Source organism: Camelus dromedarius, unplaced genomic scaffold, assembly GCF_036321535.1.
Source record: "Camelus dromedarius isolate mCamDro1 unplaced genomic scaffold, mCamDro1.pat HAP1_SCAFFOLD_114, whole genome shotgun sequence".
Classification (NCBI taxonomy): domain Eukaryota; kingdom Metazoa; phylum Chordata; class Mammalia; order Artiodactyla; family Camelidae; genus Camelus; species Camelus dromedarius.
The window spans coordinates 8,716,083-8,731,443 of record NW_026989787.1 but is presented as its reverse complement, the minus strand read 5'-3'; positions in this window follow the sequence as shown (position 1 = coordinate 8,731,443).

Sequence of the window (15,361 nt, the reverse complement as noted above, 5' to 3'; positions counted from 1 at the left end):
TTCCAAATTCCACGTTGAAAACTCCACATATGTCTACTTCTACCACCCAGAAAAAAGAATCAATCAAGATAAATCAAATTAATCAAGCAATCAGGCAAGGAAGCAATCCCAATTCTGTCTTGCTTAGCTTAAACCACATAATCATCCTTAAACCAATTGCAATATGTGGAAGATACATTCGAACTGAAATGTTGGTCTCTGTGTTTTGCAGTGACTGCTACTTGACAAATTATCAAAACTTTTGTTGTGAAAATTCATTTTGCTGGTTGGTTCTGTGGGTCAGTGTTTCAGACAGGGAATGGAGGGGAAGCCTTGTCTGCTTCACTTGACATCTGCCAGGGCATCTCAGAGGCAGGGGTCTGAAGTAATCTGAAGTCTCTCTCATATGTCTGCAGGTTGAAGTTAGAGGGAGTTTTACAGCTTAGGGACAGAATAGACAGGAATCCTATGGCATCTCTTCCTTACTCCATGTGGTCTCATCACCTGACCTCAGTATGAAGCTTAGGGTAATCAGGCTTTTAATGTGTCAGCTCAGAAGTTCCAGAACAAGAGATCCAGGTGGAAGGAAGTTGCGTTTCCTTTTTCTTTGAGTCACAAGTTATACAATGTAACCTCTGACACATTATATTCATTAGAAATGAGTCAATAAACCAGTCCATATTCCAAAGACTCATATATCTTGTGAGAATTTGAGAACATGTTTGAAACAACCTCAATGTGCCTAATTTTGGGAATGGTAAATGACACATTTTGGTAGAAATTTCCACAAAGTAGAAGAATAGATAACCAAAAAAAGGGGGTGTATGTGTTTGTTACAACCATGTAAGAAATAAATACATAATAATCACAATCAGTTTTAGTTTTAAAGGTCCAATATGCTATAGATATTGTCTTATTAATTATAATTTGCTGTTACAGTTGTAATAAAGTTAACAATTATTTATATCATCTCTGAATTATCATTAAGCCTTGTTCATTGTTAGACATTTTAATCAATCTTTCTATTTAAGAGTATTAATTTTCCTTTTTCTATCAATTGGTTAAAATAGATCTTTATTTATTTATTTTTTTTTAGGCAAAGTAAACAGGTTTAAATTATTCTTGATTCCTGTTTAATTTAAGTGGATTTTATCTTGAAAAGGAATATCTGATCATGAGCTTTTATTTTCAATATTAAACTATGGATGATGCTGTGAGTTTATTTTTTCTTCTATCATTTTGTGTTTCAAAAGAAAATGTGAGGAATATGAGTTTATTTGCTATTTTTAGTATGAAGCTAACCTTTATCTTTGACTTTTCTGTTATATATTTTATGGGATGAATTTCCTTCCTCTCTCCTCTGTGTTTACATGTAGGTGTCTTAAGACACCTACATGTAACATAGGGAGCATTTCATTGCACATGCAATGATTTTTAAACATTTTTATTTGTCTAGAAAACATATCCACACTACAATTTTGGCTACCACTTCTTCCCTTTTTGTTCTGTTCTATCAGTAATCACCAGTAATCTGCATTTTAGAATCACCAGTTTACAGCTTCTATAGATACTTGCATATTTTTTCTGTTAATTTTCATCTTGTCCTGTGAATTCAGGGAAACCTTTTCAAATTGTTCCCCATGTCACTTAATCAATAACATTCTTCTGAGAATTCAAAACAATTTCCCAAACATTTTCCAAATTATGGAACAGATCATTTTCAGAATTAATACCCTCCTTTAAGTGTTTTGTATTTTGTTCAATATATTTGATTCTGCACTATACTTTCATGGCTCACAAGTTGTTAGTAACTATGTTTTTCTTTTAATATCATTTGAATTGTAATCCCTCCAACATTGTTTATCAAGAGGTGGGTTATGTTAACTTGATCTCTATCCTTCTGACAGTGCCACACCATATTGAATAATGTAATTTATAGAAAGTTTTGAAATTGGGAAATGTGAGTCTTCTACTTTTGTTTTTCTTTTCCATTTTTGTGGTATCCTGGACCCTTGAATTTCCATATAAATTTTACAGTCAGCTTATCAATTTCTGTGAAAAAGTTAGGTAGAATTTCAATAGGGAATTCACTGAATCTAAATCAGTCTGGGAACTACTGATCCCCCCAAAATATTCTTTGCCAATGTATGAATACAAGATTCCTTTCCACTTATGTAAGTTTATCTTAATTTCTTTAAAAGAGGTTTTACAGTTTTCAGTGTACAAGTCTTATTGTTCTTTTGATAAATAGATTTTAAACATTTTATTCTTTTATATGCAAGATCATAAATGTATGAAATTTGTCCACTGCTATTGTATAGAATTACAACTAATATTTTATACTGATTTGATATCCAACAATCTTGCTAAACTCATTTGCTACTTGTAATTGTGTTTGAGTGTGTGTGAAATACTTTGTAATTTCTGTATCCACTCACATGTCATCTGTAAGTATATGGAAACATTTTTATATTTAGCAAGGCATAACTCTTATGTTTTCCTTTAGTTCATTAAACATGTTTTAATTTGATTCTTGGGAGATATTTGTAGACGTTGATATAAAGTCTTTGTAAAGTGTATCCCACTTCTAAGTTTTCTCAGGGACAGTTTCTTTACTCTTTTTTCCCTATTGTGTAGCATAGTTTCGTGATTCTTTGCATGTCTCATAAATTTGTTTGTTTGTTTTTTTTTTGAAAACTGAACATTTAAAGTAATATAATGTGGCAATTGTGGAAATAAGATTTTTGTTCTTACTGCTTTTTTTTTTTTTTGGTACATTTCCTGAACAAACCTGTAAAGTCTGTGTTCTATATCACTTGTCACCAGAACTACTTTTATTAGCTTAGCGGTCACCTAATAAGTGCACATATTTTACTTAAATGCGATGTTCCAATAAGTCTCCTGGATATTGCTGAGGGGTTTTATGTGCATGTTAGACACATCTTTAATGCTCCTTCAGTTTACACTACGCTTCATCTCTCACTTTGAAGTTTCAATATCAGCCAGAAGTGAGATATTAAGACCTTCTTAGTTCCTCCTGGGCTTAAAAACTGCCCTATACATGACCTTCCATATTCTCAGGAATATATCAGAGCTATTTAAAACACCCTATGGATGTCCTATTTTCCAATTTTTCCTTTTAAGTCTTTTGGTCATCTTCCCATTTGCTCCAGGTGTTGTTATTGGCTCAAGCAGTTGTGGTACTAAACAATTATGGCTGATGGTTTTAACACGTGTCCTGGGGTAAAAATTTCCACTCTACATGCTGACTCGTATCAAATAAAAAGCAGCTGTTGAATTTGGGTTTACAGGGGGCTGCCATGCCAAATAATAATAAAATATATCTGTAGGAATAAGGCTCTATGGGGTAGTCCAAATCTATTCTACCTATTGGGAGACCAACTTCAGGAAGTGCTTTATATTTGTTTATATTTAAATAGATACATAAAAGTACTTAAAGAATATTATCCTATTAATGCAATGAACAGAGGGTAGCTATTTTAAGATTGTAAATGATATATAACTTTCTGTAAAAGTTAAATGTACTAGAAAAATTTTTATGGGTTTTTTTGGTATTAGTTTCAGGTATGCAGCATAGTGATTCAGTATTTTTGCAGATTTTATTCCAGTATGTGTTATTATAAGATATTAGGTGTAATTCTCCATGTTATACAGTAAATCCTTATTGCTCATCTATTTTATATATTGTAATTTGCATTTGCTCATTCCATATTTTCTTCAGATTGACAATAAGACCAGGTCACCCACTATCACTACCCAAACCATCATAACTTCAGTGAAGTTTAAATTATAATTCCTGACAAATTATTTTTAGTAAATACTCAACATACATACACAAGAGCATCTATTTAATAATAGTTCAATCATTTCAAAAAAAAAAAAAAAAAAGAACCTGGAAGACTTTTCCTACCTGAGAAGATGTCATATTTTAAAGAAACAAAACAATGTAGTATAAACATCACAGTAAACAAATCAGCTTCTTGGAATAAATTGGAAATTTTTAAAATAGAAATAAAACACATATGAATGAATCTATTCTGTGGTAAAAGTATCACAAAAATTGGACAAAGTGCAGCTTGTTTAAAGGAAGGTATTGGAAAAACTGAATCATGGAGAAGATTATAACTTTGGATCTCTACATATCAATATACACAAAGAACTATATGGGAATAGTAAAATTGTAAAGGTAATAGAATAAAACCAATGAAACTATATTCACCATTGTGTTCAGTAAGGGATTTTAATAAAGCATTTGAAAGCACATATACAAGGCCAAAAATTAAAAATTCTGGTTCAGTATTGGTAAATTTAATATTGTTGTTCAATCAAAGGCACAACTGAAAAATAAGCTGAGATAATAGAGATATGAAGGTATTTGCAAAATTAGTATCTGAAAAATATTTCACATCTACACTATACAAGTTTATATCAACATAATAAAAAACAGTAGAGACCAAATGCGAAGAGGACAAAGCTCACTAATAAGCAAAGGAAAGAGGGGCCTCTGTACATGATAAGTCCTTTAGTGTATATTTTCAAGATGTTTATTACAGCATTCTATGTGGAAGCAAACAATTGGAACCATCCTTGTTACTGATTACTAAAAATAACAATGTAAATGTAGGATATGTGTAATACATACGATGCCATAATAGGTAGCAAATGTAGGATATGTGTAATACATACGATGCCATAATAGGTAACAAATGTAGGATATGTGTAATACATATGATGCCATAATAGGTAGCAAAACAAATATGTATAAACTAGAGGCCCTCAGAGCATTTTGATGGATCTTAAAACATGAAGTTGAGCACAAACAAGAAGAAAAATAAAATGTCATTGTATTATCATTTCTCAATCACATTTATGCATGTAAACAATGAAGATATGCAAGAAAAATACATTATACTTAAAAGGATACATATATATTCAACATATGTGTGTAGACACATATATTCAATTATTCATGCCCAAAGCATTAGAATATCTCTGTTGGGGGAACTGGGGATATTGAAAGCATGTAGAAAGTAGAATGGGGAAATATGTACTTAATTCTTGTACTACAAGTCTGCAATAGTGAGAGGAAAAACAAAAATAGAGCTATTCTAACCTAATGGGTGAAACTTAAATCTTAACCTGTGATACACTGGTTTTATACTTTACCTCCTACAATCTCTTTTCACAATCAACCTATTATTTACATAATAAATAAATGTTAATTTCCTGGATGCTGATGCCCAATATCTTGGATGTGTTTTCCTATAATATCAAGATAATACAGAAAACTAATTCATGGTGTTGTTTTAAAGATTACATGATTTAATATGTGAAAATATTTAGAACAATGTTTGAGACATATTAAATGCTCAGCAAAATTGCCTTCTTGAAATATTTGATTGTTTATATATATATAAAAAATTTTAAAATAAATAAAAATATATGTATGCTATAATATGTACAATTTTTAGAATAAATGATATTGCAATGTTATTTCTTCATTATTAAGTGATTAGAAATCTGAATTCAGTATTGTTTCACTTACTTCTAAGGCTTATTGGTAGTCTCAATTTTGAACTTGGTCTTTGAAAAATTTAAGAGATTTATAGTTAAATATAACTATATACATAATATATTTAATATATGAAATATTTGTAAATAAATGTATATATACTCATTTAAATAAAAAGGTAACTGTTTAGATCACAGAGCAGAAAACTTAAAAAGAGCCCTGGATTCTTTTGAATGTTAATTTCCACATTCACACATCCACAGAAATTTTGCTTTCTGTGTATTCTGTGATGTTTTGGGCATTTTTTTCCTCTGTGAGTCACTTTCACCATGAGGACAGCTCATCTGATGAGTAAAATATATATAGGAGTTCCTAAAATCCCTATGCTACTCCAACCAGTCCAATATTCTGTTGTTCTCAAGGAGTTAGACAAAGCTTCTTTCCTTACTGCCTTAGCTAAGTGTTCTCAATGTCACATGACACGGATTAGGTCCTGTGGTCATCTCAGAACTGAATTCTGTGGCTAGGAGAATAGGAGTCCTTCACAGAGCTTAAGATTAATCATTCCCATCGAACTCAAGGAGAGAGTGGAATGGGAATGCCATTTCACAAAAGAAAAACTGAGTGTTCTAGTTAGAATTCTAGGGAGTGAGTCTTAAGTAAAGAACCAACAAATAGAACCTTTAAAATGAATACACAGTAGTTCCATGCATTCCCTCTAGAGTCTTTTTTTTTCTTATTATAAAGGATTATTCAAGATGTGTGTCTCCATTTAATCTGTTTTCCTCATGTTTTTAAAGACTTTCCCAATATATCTAAGTTCTTGGCTTCTCCTTATGACAACATTTCAGATATTGACAAATCCATTGGTTTCATTTGTTCATATTGTTTGTGGAGTATTTAAAGGCTCTGCTGTAAAAGGCAAAAAAAGAAGAAGAAGCACATATATTTTCCTGAAAAAAAAATTGTCCTACAAAGATATTCAATGTTGTATTTCTTTGTTATTCTTTAGCTTTAGATGAACAAAACCAAGTGCGTATAGTTTGATGAAGTCTAACTGAAATTATCATGGTCAAGCTAAAGGATATAGGTTGGTTGCATCATCTAACTACATATTCAGTTTTCCCTACAGTGCAAGCATAAAATCACAGATGCTGACACTCTGAAAAGGCCCATCAACATGATGCTGGAGATGTGCCTAGTGAGGGAGCCAGGAAAATTTCAGAGGATGCTTTTCTTTAGAGACATGATATATATTTGAGAATGCTTTCAGAGAATGTGTATAAAGAAAGAAATGAGTGTAGGGCTTTTCTCTCTCACCTATAGGTGTCAGATTGCAGAAAAAACACAAGCAAAAAACCTCACATTTGGGGGATTGAAAGATTGTTTAGATAAAATAAAACATAACAACATAAATAACCATAATAAATTTATCTCTGACCACTGAATGGCAAGGATTATATTTTATCCAAGGAAACTTGGATTTTTTTCATGATTAGTCTAAGCTGCAAGTGAATATTTTACTTGATGTTGCAACGTGTAACATGAAAATCACTAACTCAGCTTGTTTTGCTCCTTTCACTAAGTATTTAATAAATAAAGAAGGTACAAAAATTAGAGGAGCATTTCTCAGTACTGAAAATTTTGCTGTTTGAAAATAAAAGTTAGAATATATTAAGGTACAGATTTTAAGCCTTAGGCCATAGTTTATAAAATTCAAGTGTTAGATACAAACCTTCTACATCCCAGAAACAACATTGTAAGGCAATAAAGTCCATCAGGAAATTTTCTAGAGAATCAAGCACAACAGGCTGGTACATATTGTTAGATTTCAAATAACAGAAGACTCCAAAACAACTTGCATTTAACTGTATGTATATTATTTGTATACAAGACATTTAGAGACAGGACATTATGAAACTGTATTTGTTGACATGCAGTGACATCAACAAAGACCCAGTTCTTCTCATCTTTCTTCTCTGCCATTCTCAGAGTGTTTGATTTGTCCAGCCCTCAGATGAGGCTAATGGCTGATGAACAGGAAGGAAGTTGCTGCATACTGATGTAGCCAAGGTGGGTAAATTCATCCTGCAGTAAGAATTTCTTTTTCTGAAGACAAAGTCAATGAATTTATCTAGAACAAAGTCCACAAGCTGGGATTAATAGCCCAGTGGCCTGCATTATCAAAAACTCATGAAAATGATCCCATAGTGCATTTCACAGCCAAATAAGCATATGAAAGACTGGGCTAGACTAAGGATTTCAATGAGATTTGTGTCCTGAATGGATGAATTTTTTTTTCCCCAGCATGGATTCCTACAGAATTGAGAATTTTCTTAACAAATCTGAATAAGAATAATAAGCTTTCTCATCTAGTGTGATACTGGAGCCCATGAATGTGGTCATTCTTTGATTCTTATGTGTTCAATTCTGCTTTACAGATTTTTTGGTTGGCAAATTTTTGAAGCTGGCTTTACTTGTTTTTGTCTGGGAGTAATTTTTCAAATGTCAAATCTGTGAGTAAATTTTAATCTATTTTGCTGATAGAAAATTTTACTTATTTTATATGTCTTGATGATTTCATTAGAAATGTTGGAGACTAATCTTGTGGGGGGGGAAACACATCCGATTTCAATATGTTTTAATCTTTACATGATACCATGTGAGCGTTTCTATTTTATGCATATGGACATTAATACATTAAAAATATTTTGCATCATTATGAACATTTTGATCAGCTGTTTTATCTTAAATTACTTTATAGAAAAAACTGAACTGTCATTGATGGCAGTACTATAGGATAGGTAATTATTGCTATTCATATAATTCATTAACAGGAAAAGATAACAAATTAGTTTAATGAGTCTCCCAGACATAAATTTGTTTCAATCTACAAACTCATTTATGGTTTTGTGGTATATCCAAATTAAATTGTCACTCTCTGATATTCTCAGAATTGTTCTTTCTTTTAAAGTAATAAACATAGAACATAGATCAAAACAATTTCTTTACTCAAGTGTTATAGCACTTCCAGGAAATTATTAACACTTCTGGCAAACCATCTACTTATGATTTTAAAAAACAATATCATTTTCCATTCAATATGGTAAACTCAGACATCACTATATGATTATGTGCAGTAGAACCATGAACAGCCACTTATCTAAAGAATCTTATTTAAAATATTTCTAAATTATTTTATCCAAACAATTGCAGCTATCACTACATAAATGTACAAATGTTTAAAATAGTAAACTCTAGAGTAAACTGCATGGATTGGAATTCTGGCTCAGGCATGTTCTAGATATAATCAAGTAACTTAAAGCCTTTATGCTTTAGTTTCCTTATCTGTAAAACTAAGGATTAAAATAGTACTTTCCAAATGAGTGATTATGGCAATTGATACTACAATATAAGTAAAATGCTCATTGAAGGCATATTATTTTAATTATTAAATATATTTTCTTATCTTGAATATATGAATATATGTGAAACATAGGATATATATTTGGTCTCTGCCACCAATTTCTGACACAGAGCTTCTAAATCTCTTGTAACTTCCTGGATGATGAGAATATCTTTTGTTCTAATGAGTAAATTCTTGGTGGGCTTTTGGATAGCTTCAGCATCAGAGCTGGTCACCAGACCAAGCCATTATCAGAAGTTTGGAACTTTCAGCCTCATCCCCTGTTCTCCACGGAGGAGAGATAGGCCAAAAATTGAGTTAATAATCAGTAATTTCTACCTGTACCTCAGCAACTCCCTGTGTCTCAGGGCTGACAGCTTTTCCTTTTCTATGTGAAAAGAAGTGTTTCCTATGTTCTGTGCATTCTCTGAAAGGCAGAGAAGGGCTCCTTGTTTCCTTTTTTCTGGACCACTACTTATCATCTGCTTCTAAGCAAAGATAACTCATGCTATTTAAACTTGAAAAGATTCAGTTCTACTATCTTTAAGATGTTAATAAGAAAGAAAAAAAAGAAAAAAGACAAAGATGGAGAGGACAAAAGAGAAATAAGCAAAGAGAAGAAAAGGAAGGAAAGGAAAGGAAAGGAAAGGAAGGAAGGAAGAATGATATATGGAAAATGATAGGCAACAAAAATAACATTTAACATTTTTTTGTTAGCTAAACTATAGAATATAGGATGCAACAGAAACATCAGAATTCTTTGATATGACCCTTTAACATCAGATGAGAAAACTGAAGAACTGCTGTGCTTGGTATCCTTGAGTTCATTCATCAGTGTTTATTTAGTGCTAATGAAAGTCAGGCTTTGGTCTAGATGCTAGAACACCGCAGTAAATAAAAGAAAGTCTGGGGATTTTCTTAGCAGAATTAAGGTTCTTGTTCTGATTTCCCAATTCCTAATTACTCTGCCTACCTCATTTCACCCATGCCCTAATGAAAGTGACCTCACTGATGCCATGAGCCTGGTGTGTATTTTTGGAAGAAGTGGCTACATTTAGCATTTTAACATGCTAAGAATCTCTGGTCCTAAAAGTAATTATTTAAAACACCAAATTATTAATTAGAAAATTATTTCCATAACATGTATTCTACTGAATGTGTGCTGGCCTCACTAAAAAAAGAATAAATGACTTGTGGTTGGTAGATAAAAACAGCAAAGGGATCATTCTTAGAAACTTACTTTATTCTTTGTTTATGTTTCCAGGCTTTTAGTGTGCCAGTTATTCTGGCAAACAAACAAGCAGCCCTTAAATATTGTTACAACACAGAAAACATGCTTAGGAAAAGATAAAGGCTATATTAGAGAGGATTTAAAAATACTTGGAAATATTGCATGTGCAAAACAGATAGAGGAGTTGCAGAAAATGCTACATTTTTACTTGTCTTGATTGGCATAGGTAGGGGAATGTAAATTGCTTGGGGTCCATCAAAACATGGCAGGTGACTCAAAATGCCCCATGTGACATTGTACAAGCTAGACAATTTGTCACTAGAAACCTCTTTTCATTTTTGGGTGTGTCTTTGTTTGGAATCATATTGAGTTATCACATTTTATAGTGCATTCAGTATGCATTTATGTAAAAAATAAACATTATTCTGCAAAAAATGTTTTCTGAGAAGAGATAAAAAAATGTTTAAGAGCTTTGTAGCAGGAAAGCATAAACTGAACAGTCCTATGTCAGGGAGGTCTACAACCTTCTCCTGGTTTTACCTTCTTTTCTTCTTTATCAAAGTCTCTGCCTTTTCTTTTCATTTTTTACCCCCATGGGGAAATGTCTGTCTCTTTATCAAGGTCTAATTTAAATGTCAGCACATTGTGAGGCTGGTCTCACCTCCAATTCTGTCTTTCTTTTATCAATCTCTTCCTTTTCTTCCATTCTGAATCCTTCACATTTACTTCCTTTATAGTAGTTTAGAAAGATCAGTCCTGCATTGTTGATAGGATTAGAGTAATGAGATGAGGAGGCAGGAACACTAGTTAAAAATCTGATTGCATAATCCAAGTAAGAATTGATGCTGACCTGATATAAAATAATGTGGTGGAGATGAATGGAAAACAATAAGACAGGTATTAGGAAATATAAAATAAAAATATGAAATTAAACAAAGTAAAGCACAAAACCAAAAAACAAAATAAAAGCAAAAACAGAAAACCAGATGAAATAAACTAATAAAAAAAAACCCTTGATTCATCAGACTAAAGAAAAACAGTAGAATAATTTGGGTGAATATATAATTTATCATCTGAATCAGGAAAGAGTTTAGGGTGAAAAGGAGCACTATTGATAATTAAATCAAACAAGAAACTTCTAACTAAAGCAGGCTGTGAAAACCTGGGCATCTGGTCACCCTGAGGATAATGGAATCATTGCTGAATTATACATTGAAATGTAATTAAATCCTAATCTTAATTAATCACTACTTTTCTGGGAAAATTTTTGAAAATTAGCTAAGTGATTTGATGGTTAGTTTTATCTTGCCAAAATTGGTCTAGATGTACTGAAAATTGTGGGTGAAAAGGACTGAAATCTAAGCATCTAGCTATTTTTCTAAGATTGTATGAAAACAAAGAGGATAAAAGCTCTCCTTCCTCTCCCTTCCTTCCCCACCCATCCTCCAACTCCTGAACACAAATAAGCAAACCAGACCTCCTCTGAAGAAGCCAGGTGCTCACCATGGTCACATTGTCAACCCATAGGAAGATGTTACTCCTTGCTAACCAAACACACTCTTTAATCAAATCATTAATTTCCAAAGCTTCAACACCATGTTTTTACTGATGCTTTCAAAATGCGTATCTCCAATCTCAATATCTCTAATGAATGGAAGACAATATATTTAATGGGGTACTCACCTCAAATCTTTGAAAATTAGCATGTATTTTACACTTAAAAGATATCCCAATTCAGATACTAGATTTTCATCAATTACTTGATCTGTATTTGGATTTTATAAAATTTTCAATTCAGAAAGTAGAGTCACAAGCTAAGTTGATCCAAATACAAGGAAAATTTTTCAGTGAGTTGAGTAGCAGCTTTAAATTTAAGTTTAACTTCAGTAGATTAAATAAAATGTAAAATTTGGTCTCTGCTAAGTACCAGAGGCTACCATATAAAACAATGTAGGAAAAACAGGTGTCTCAAAGTTACAGATTCACAAATTGCATGTTTACCCTACCCTCAAATCTGCTTCTCTCCTAGGCTTCCTGACTACAGTACCTGGCACTGTCATTTGCCTGTGGGCTAAGGTCAAAAAACTTGAAGTCAGACTTAACTCTAGGCTATTTCCACCCCTCATATCCAGTGTCCAGGAAATTGTGATACAAATGTAAAAAAAAAAAAAAAAAACTGACCACCATTCACCACCTCTGCTGTTAAAGCTCAAATATTTATTGATTCTTCTTCTTTCACTTTTAGTGCCTATATGGTATTTCCCAGGCTAACTAATCCTTTTCATCTGAATGTGCTACTTAGTTGCTCAGAGTTCCTCAAAATGTTTTCATTAATCATAAAAAACATACTGCAATCAAAAGTCTGACATGATCTGGTCATTTCTCACTCTGTTGACTCATCCGCCATCTGCAGATCATCCAAGGTGTTTTCTTGATTATGCCCTGACCACAGGAAGCACATCCCACAGTAAGGCTTTACCTTTGCAGACCCCTTTGAAGTTCCTTCTCATCTAGTTACTTGGCTAACTCCCTTATCTTCTCATTGAGGCTCTCCTATTATTTTTGTATTTTATTTCATTTTTTTAATTGAAGTATAGTCAGTTACAATGTATCAGTTTCTGGTGTACAGCATCATGTCCCAGTCATGCATATATACATACCTATATTCATTTTCATATTCTTTTCCATTAAAGGTTATTGCAAAATATTGACTATAGTTCCTTGTGCTATATAGAAGAAATTTGTTTTTAATCTATCTTTATATATAATTGTTAACATTTGCAAGTCTCAAACTTCCAAATATATCCCTTCCTAACCCATTTCCCCCAGTAATCATAAGATTGTTTACTATGTCTGAGAATCTGTTTCTGTTTTGTAGATGAGTCCATTAGTGCCCTCTTTTTCTTTTCTTTTCTTTTCTTTTTTTTTTTTTTTAGATTCCTCATATGAGTAATATCATATGGTATTTTTCTTTCTCTTTCTGGCTTACTTCACTTAGAATGACAACCTCCAGATCCATCCATGTTGCTGCAAATGGTATTATTTTATTCTTTTTTTTTTTAATCACTGAGTAGCATTCCATTGTGTAAATATACCACAACTTCTTTATCTAGTCATCTATCAATGGACATTTAGGTTGCTTCCATGTCTTGGCTGTTGTATATATTGCTGCTATGTACATTGGGGTGCATGTATCTATTTCCTTAACTAAAAACTCTCTCATCTTTCACACATTCATGCTATTTTCTCTTAACAAGTTACACTCTAATTTGTTTTCAGAACTCTTCTTACATGGAGAACTGTCATAGCATAGTGATTAAGAGTACAGATTTTGGAGCCATATTTCCTCGGTTTTGCTTCTTAATAGTTATGTGACCTTGAGCAATTTTACCTACCACTCTGTGCTCTGGTTTCCATAACCCTAAAAATGAGGCTAATAATAGTACCTTGATAGTGATAATGTTACTTTATCTAAGGGGCTAAAAACAGTGCCTGGCACATGGAAAATACACAATGTTAAGTTATATATTTATTTGTTATTATTTATTTCTCACATTAGAGAGAAAGATACATGAGAAGGGGCAATTTGTCAGTTTATTTACACAATCTTCCTAGATCCTAGAAAAAATGCCTGGCCTATACATGAATAGAAAGACCAGAGTTAAAAAATATACATACAGATGCAAGAAGATATCAACAAATAATTATAATTAAATAAGATAATGCCCAGAAGAAATATTCAAACAGGGGAATTGGGAGAAGAGAGGATTAAAAAGAAAATCTATCTGTACTGTTTTGAATTAAATTAAATTGTTCTTTTAGCTTCACTCTTGTTAGCTCATTTCTGCATCCATCCTTCATTTAATATTTTACATAGGTAAGGCTAACTTGCCTTGGCTTATCAACAGGGCAAATCATGTGACATCCAAGATGCTCCATTTGAATGCATGCCATGTAATGCAATTAAGAGAGGACCATGTCAGTAAATAGGAACCTGGATTCATTTCTTGACTATACCACCACAAGATATTGATACTGCTTTGTGTCTCTCATCTTAGTTTTATCATGAATGGAACTGGATTAAGTAGTTACTATTAACCTTCTAGCTTTCTAATTTGTTGCATTTTTGTGGTATGCTCTGACTTTTTCCTGAATGTTTTCTATCTTTGCCCTCTCTCTGTCCTCAATTGGATATCATGGTAAACAGAGCATAATTGCAAAGATAAAAATAAGGCACAAAATTATATGCTATACATGTGTACTCACTGATAGTTGAATGTTATGCTATTTGGATTAGCATGGGTAATAATTTCTTATCTTGCCCAACCAAATATGGTAATATGAATTGATGTCAATTGATAGGATAAAGCACATGAAAATGAAGCAGTAAAAGTAAGTGAAATAGAGAAAAGAAGGGTACCAGATAAAATTACAAGTGAACAAAATGAGGGCAAGCAGATTCTATAGCCATCATAATTTATATATTTCCTATGGCTTCAAATTCTTTCTGGTTTCACAAATTAACCAAAACTGCTTCCTAGTGGAATAAGAGAATGGAGAAAATCAACAAATATGTGTAATCCTGAATCTGATTTCCAAGTGGGCATCTGATTCAGTGAGGATGTGTTGTCTTCAAGTTGCAGAAAATCTGAATAATTTTGGCTTCTACTGTAGGCACTTGTGTGCTTTCCTTTAATAGAAATTCTAGAAAAAGAGAATATCAAAAACGGTGTTCCAGTGATAGAATGATGGAAACCTTTTCAAGCATTCTGCTGAGTATTTGGGCTACTCCCCCTTTCATCAGATGGTGCTGAGGTTTCAGTATCACATCCTCAGTTAACAACATCTGAAAGCAGCAAGGAAGGAGTGTGTAGAGGAGATCTTTCTTACTACTCTCCCTTTTCATCAGGAAGAAATAATGTTCCCTGAAACACCAAGTATTTTCTCTTATGTTCTCTTTGAAGACAATCCCTGACAAACTAAGCCAATTGGGCTGAATATTGGTCATTTCCTGAGTTTAAGGTGTCATCTGAAAACACTGATAACCTTATTAAGTTTATTTGTGGTTTTTAACAGAGAAGTGGGAAGGAAAGACAGGCTTTTGGGATCAAAGGGTGTTTGTTTATCTGTAGTTGTTCTTGCTTTTCACACGTCCTTTAATAGGTAATAGTTCTAAACAAGGTCTATATTATTTTTGGCCTTGTATAAGGTT